The sequence below is a fragment of the Phoxinus phoxinus genome (assembly GCF_949152265.1).
Source record: "Phoxinus phoxinus genome assembly, chromosome: 1".
Lineage (NCBI taxonomy): Eukaryota > Metazoa > Chordata > Actinopteri > Cypriniformes > Leuciscidae > Phoxinus > Phoxinus phoxinus.
In genome coordinates this window covers 3,172,854-3,179,779 of record NC_136876.1, presented here as the reverse complement: position 1 = coordinate 3,179,779, position 6,926 = coordinate 3,172,854, and the positions used below count along the sequence as shown (strand labels likewise).

General features: G+C 50.7%; 1 protein-coding gene across 1 annotated transcript in view; it reads right to left on the bottom strand.

The window, feature by feature from the left end:
- The window catches only part of LOC306996367 (uncharacterized protein), a 215,511-nt gene that overhangs the window by 124,345 nt on the left and 84,240 nt on the right, over nt 1-6,926 (bottom strand). The window lies entirely within an intron of this gene.

The window sequence follows — 6,926 nt, the reverse complement described above, 5'->3', positions numbered from 1 at the left end:
ACATCTTAAAGATGCTAAATGTCTATAAACATCTGGCAGGAAAATCGTTGATAAGTATCGCAGATGAGCACATCACAACATGAAATAGACATCCGAGTGAGTGATGTATGTGTCCTATTGTGTAGGAGAATTTACTGTTGTCAACACTGCTTATATATTATATGATAAAGTAACTAAACATACGTTATATATTTTATTTGTCCATTGGTACTGTTGATAAATTGAGGAACATTTATGTTGGATAAAGTGAGTTAACACATCAGCATCAACCTCAACATGTAAAAGTTTATTGTGCTCATAAAAGGAAAACCTTACATAAAAATAAAAAGTAAGATAATTTAGTTACTTGTAATGGCATTGTGCTGTTAACATGTCTGTTTTTATTATGTTTTGTGCATTTCTGTAGGATTCTGACATTTCTGCAGACTGGTATATCATCATCACTGAGGATGAAGAGCCCAGAGCTGAACCCTGGAAATGGTGCCATGGAGAGACCCTCCATCCCTCCACCTGCCCTTACGAGACCCTCCATCCCTCCACCTGCCCTTACGAGACCCTCCATCCCTCCACCTGCCCTTACGAGACCCTCCATCCCTCCACCTGCCCTTACGAGACCCTCCATCCCTCCACCTGCCCTTACGAGACCCTCCATCCCTCCACCGGCCCTTACGAGACCCTCCATCCCTCCACCTGCCCTTACGAGACCCTCCATCCCTCCACCTGCCCTTACGAGACCCTCCATCCCTCCACCTGACCTTACGAGACCCTCCATCCCTCCACCTGCCCTTACGAGACCCTCCATCCCTCCACCTGCCCTTACGAGACCCTCCATCCCTCCACCTGTCCTTACGAGACCCTCCATCCCTCCACCTGACCTTACGAGACCCTCCATCCCTCCACCTGCCCTTACGAGACCCTCCATCCCTCCACCTGACCTTACGAGACCCTCCATCCCTCCACCTGTCCTTACGAGACCCTCCATCCCTCCACCTGCCCTTACTCCACCTGACCCTTCCCTCATGCAAAACCCACCAATCAAGCAAAACAAAACAAAACTAATGGGCTGCCGATGTTTGGCCGCTGCCCAAAAAAAAAAATCCAGTTTGGCCTACATGCCTGGACGTCACACTTTAAATCCTACCTGTTGCGTTTCACCATCCACTTATTTAGCTGCTGTCGCATCAATTTACTTGCCATCTCCTTTTCGCTCTTTCTTTTTTCTAGCCCCCGACAGATTTTTTAGCTTTTTTATCCATCTTTTTGCGCCACTGTGTACATGTTAAGGTTGGTGATGTCACTAACCCGGGAGGAATGTCGTGTAGTCTCTACCAGCCGTTTGTTGCAGCTGTTTAAAAGCAAATATCTCCCTTTGCTTTGAACTTTGAGCGTTGTAACTTTGCAGATGTTGTTTATGCTGTCACGGGGTGAAGAATCACACGACAAGGACTGTTTCAATAAATGCCCAGAGGGTGGATTTATTGACACACAAATGGTGAAAAGGGGACAAACAGGTGTAGAAGTGCGCTGGTGCAGTCTGTGCTCTCCGCCTTGATCCTTGTGCAGGGTGCTCGTGCTCGTGCTCGATGGCGCCTATCCAGTCACACGCTGCTGTCTACAGGGATTGAGAGAGAGAGAGATTAGCTGCAGTCTTTCTGGAGGTCGAACTCCCTGTGGCAAGAACTGCTGGGCTTATAATGCTGCCGGCTGACGAGCTGCAGCTGGGGCTGATCAGCCGGTAACGAGGAAGTGCAGGTGTTCTGCCTCCGTTTCCAGGGCGACGCTGATGAGACACCAGGACGCTCGTCACACTCCCCCCCCCCTAAGCGTCGTCCTGGTCCTGTTGGAAGCATGAGACAGTAGGGGATTAATAGGGGGTGGGTGGGGAGTGACCCCTGACAGACCTGCAAAAGCTGCCCAGATCCGTGATAGACCGTCAGCGTTGGCGTGCGCGGCCCCTGCGCGGTGACGCACAACGAAGTGGAAGTCCTGGAGCGCGAGGAACCAACGAGTCACCCTGGCATTGGTGTCTTTGGCACGGGCCATCCACTGGAGGGGCGCGTGGTCGGTGACAAGGGTGAATTTTCGGCCAAGGAGATAGTAGCGCAGCTCCAGGACTGCCCACTTGACGGCTAGAGCTTCCTTTTCCACAGCGGCGTAGTTTCTCTCGGCTGGGGTCAACTTCTTGCTGATATACAGGACAGGATGCTCCTCCCCTTCTTGCACTTGTGACAGGACGGCTCCCAGTCCCGTGTCGGAGGCATCCGTCTGCAGCAGGAAGTGGCAGCTAAAATCTGGGGCTCGGAGGACAGGCTCGGACGTGAGGGCTTTCTTGATCCTTTGGAAGGCCTCTTCCGATGCCGACGACCACTGCACCTTCTCCGGCTGCCCCTTCCTGGTCAGATCTGTCAGGGAGGCGGCTAAGGAGGAGAAGTTAGGGATGAAGCAGCGATAATACCCCGCCAGCCCCAAGAAGGCTCGTACCTGGGTTTTCGTCGTCGGTCTCGGGGCGGAGCGTACGGCTTCCACCTTTTTCTCCTGTGGGCGAATCAGTCCTCGGCCCACTTGGAACCCCAGGTACTTTGCCTCTGAGAGTGCAAGGTGGCACTTGCGGGGGTTGGCGGTGAGTCCAGCCCTCCGGAGTTCGGAAAGCACCCTCCGCAATCTCTCTAGATGATCCTCCCACGAAACGGAGTGGACCACCACGTCGTCCAGGTAGGCTGCAGCATACGCTTGATGGGGCCGTAAGAGGATGTCCATCATACGCTGGAACGTGGCGGGTGCCCCGTGAAGGCCGAAGGGAAGGGTCCGGTATTGCCAGTGGCCACTAGGGGTGGAAAAAGCTGTTTTAGGTTTGGCATTTTCTGAAAGGGGTACCTGCCAATAACCCTTTGTGAGGTCCAGCGTTGAGATGAACCGGGCCCTTCCCAACCGATCCAGAAGCTCGTCCACCCGCGGCATGGGGTAGCCGTCAAACTGAGAGACTTCATTCAGGCGGCGATAGTCGTTGCAGAAACGGAGGGTGCCATCCGGTTTCGGGACCAGGACGATCGGACTGGACCATGGGCTGCGTGAAGGCTCGATCACCCCTAACTTCAGCATCTGGTGTATTTCCTCCTCGATAGCTCGCCGACGAGCTTCAGGGACCCGATAGGGCCGTTGCCTGACGATGACTCCGGGAGGCGTCTGGATATCATGCTGGATGACGTTGGTCTGCCCAGGAAGAGGGGAGAACACATCAGAGAACTGACCGATCAGGTGCTGCAGCTCTCCCTTCTGGGCGGCCGAGAGGTGAGGATTGGTGTCTACCACTATGGGTTCTGTAGAGGCGAGGGCGACGAGCTGGTCCCTAGTCCCAACCCACTTTTTCAGCAAGTTGACGTGGTACAGCTGCTCCGTTCTTCGCCGGCCTGGTTGGCGGATTCGATAAGTCACCGGGCCGATCTTCTCCAGCACTGTGTACGGCCCTTGCCAGGTAGCAAGGAATTTGCATGCGGCTGTGGGGACTAGGACCATGACCCGATCGCCGGGACGGAATTCCCGTGGCTGGGTCGCCCGGTTGTAGTGACGCTGTTGAGCTTGCTGCGCTTTGCTTAGGTGTTCCCGGACTAATGGCATGACCCGGTCAATCCTTTCCCTCATCTCTCTTACGTGCTCGATGACTGAACGATGAACTGCCGGCTGCTGCTCCCAGGCTTCCTTCGCCACATCCAGGAGGCCCCGTGGTTGTCGACCAAAGAGGAGCTCGAACGGGGTGAAGCCAGTTGAGGCTTGGGGAACCTCACGGATGCCGAAGAGGACGTAGGGGATCATGAGGTCCCAGTCACGCCTGTCTTCAGCCACGACCCGTCTTAGCATCTGCTTCAGAGTCTGGTTAAAACGTTCGACCAGACCATCCGTTTGTGGGTGGTAGACCGTGGTCCTCAACTGCTTCACCTTCAGCAGCCGGCAGAGGTCAGCCATTAGCCGGGACATAAAGGGAGTTCCCTGATCGGTGCACGTCGCTCCTGGCCCACCCTCCGGGAAAACGGTGGCGCTCTCTCCCCAGCGTCCCGTTGTTGGGCCGCATCCGCCAGTTCTATGGCCCCCACGAGCTCGAGCATTGTGGTCGGATTTCTCATGCCGACCGCCTGTCGATGGGAGCGGGGAAGAGCCCGGAGGAGACGGTCGATGACCACGCGCTCCGCTACCTGGGCGGCCGAGGGGGATCCGTCCAGCAACCAGTGATGCGCGAGCCGCGTGAGCTCGGCAGCTTGAGCACGGGCGGGCAGTCGAGACTTGTACTCCCACTCGTGAAACTGCTGAGCCGCGCAGGTAGAGGATAAGCCCAGCCGGGCTAGAATTTCCCGTTTCACTTCGGCGTACTGGGCAGCGGTAGCGGCGGGGAGAGCGAAGTACGTTTGCTGAGCTTCACCGGTCAGTAGGGGTGCCAGAGCCCGTGTCCAGTCACCCTCAGGCCACCTCTCCATGGTTGCTGTGTTCTCGAACACCTGCAGGAATGCTTCCACGTCGTCATGAGGGGTCATTTTCGGGAGCAGCTTGGTTGCTTGTACCTGGGCATCTGGTCGCAGAATGCGTGGGGCGGCGGCAGCCTGGAGAGCTGCGAGCTCCTGCTCGGTCTGTCCTTGCCACGTGGCCAGGTGTTCGACTATCTATTGTTGGCGGATGCTGACCTCGGTGAGATGCTTTAGGAGTTCTTCCATTTTGGGGAAAGGGAGGAGCGCACACCTGTGACAGACGATGAAAATCCAGGAAAAGGGATGAGAACAGTCAAAGAAGGTGATATTGCTTGTCGGTGATTCTTCACTGACTTGCCCGCATTCTCCACCACTTGTCACGGGGTGAAGAATCACACGACAAGGACTGTTTCAATAAATGCCCAGAGGGTGGATTTATTGACACACAAATGGTGAAAAGGGGACTGTGACGACCCTGGGTCTCCTCCTCCTGATTTCCATTGGTGCTGATCGTGGGAGTTCCTGATTGGTTTCTTCTATGTTAATTGATAATTAGTTAGAGTATATGAGAGTGCTGTGTGTTATCTGAAATTGGGCACTCTCTGGGGAAGTACTCCTCCGGAGTGTCTCTTGTATGTTTTCCTTACACATGTAGCGTTAATTTTGTTATATCTGTTTGTTATTTGTTTTTCCTTATCCCTAGACTTCTGTTTATTATTATTATTATTACTTGTGGCATATGTTTAAATCAATAAACCCTCTATTGATTGAACGTCTTCGTGATCCCTCTTTCATGTTGCGACTTAAAACGAGCTGGTCGTAACATGAAATTGGAGGCTCGTCCAGAATTTGCTGCATGTGTAAGTAAATACATAATGTCTTTAGTGTGTTCACCTTTGTAAATGAGTAGACTTCAGGTATTTAGAGTGTTCTCAGCTGGGTTTTAAATCCTTCCATCGAGGCACTGTTTGTTATTTTTTTTGTTATTTTGCCTTTCTTATTTTTGAAGGTTATTCTGGGCGGAGGTTTTAAATCTCTGTCGGGGGTACGCTTCAGACTTTTGGTTAGAAATACCAACTGTTCTTGAGTTCAGCGTTTAAATGCCGCCCCGAGTCCGGTACACCTTTGAAGATTAGGTAGGTTTAGTTAATTTCGTTTGGAGTTAGGCACTGGAGTCTCTCATTTTCATTAAGGGTGACACTTTGTTGTTTTCTGTATCTGTGCTTGCCTGCTGAGATGAAGATAATTTGAGGAATGACTTGTGGTAAGTTATTTTTTTTATCTCATAACTAAGCGGGGTTTGCACCCGGAGCGTGTATGTGACAATTCCGGGCGAAGTGGCTGATGGGATTTGTATTTCCATTGATCTAGTTCAGCGGCATCTCACGTGTGGTTGTATTGCTATTTTGGTGTTGTGTTTCTCTGCTGCATATCTTAAGCAAAAATGTCGTCGGTAATCGAGGATTTCTTCACTTTTCCTTCGGAAATCTTACTGGAGAGATGTACGAAGGAGGAGCTGTTGCAGATTGCAGAACGTTTTGATGTGGAGGTAACAAGTAATGATAAGAAGCTTAAAGAAACGCTGATGAAAACTGTGAAAAACGCACTTTCTGAGCGGGGTGTTTTAGAGTTAAGAACTCAAACTATTCATTCTGAAGAGTCCTTAACCTCTCCTTTTTACACTGGCGATCAAAATGTGAAGTTTAGTGAGATGTCGTTGCAAGAGAAACAGTTATGTGTTGATGCAGAAAAACTTCGTGCTGAACGTGATGCTTGTTCGTTGAAAGGAAAAGAGTTAGAAAATGATTTTGAGATAAAAAAATTAGAGTTACAGCATAACCTAGAGTTACAACGGACACTGGAGTTACGTAAATTGGAGTTGCAATCTGAAAGGGAGGAAAGAGATTTTCAGTTGAAAAGACTTGAGTTAGAGCTGACTGCCCAAACAGTTGAAACTCCACTTCGCGGGTCATCTGTTGAACCTAGGTTGACTGCACCTATTTTTGATGTTTATAAAAATATCAGACTAGTGCCGCCATTTTTGGAGAAGGAAGTAGAGAAGTATTTCCAACATTTTGAACGTGTTGCAGAGTCTTTGAGATGGCCAAAGGAGTTTTGGACCTTATTGCTGCAATGTGTTTTAATAGGGAGGGCACAGGAAGTTTATTCAGCGCTGACTATGGAGCAAAGTGGTGATTATGAAATCGTTAAATCTGCTATTTTGCATGCTTATGAGCTGGCACCTGAAGCATACCGCCAGAAATTTAGAAGTCACTTTAAGGCTGAAAAGTGCACATATCTTGAGTTTGCTAGAGAGAAAGAGAACTTGTTTGACCGTTGGTGTACCTCAGTAAAAGTAACCACCAAGGAACAACTTAGAGAACTGATTCTTTTAGAGGAGTTCAAAAGCTGTGTTCCAAATGCTGTTGCTATGTATCTCAATGAGCATAAAGTGAGTAAAATGTCAGAAGC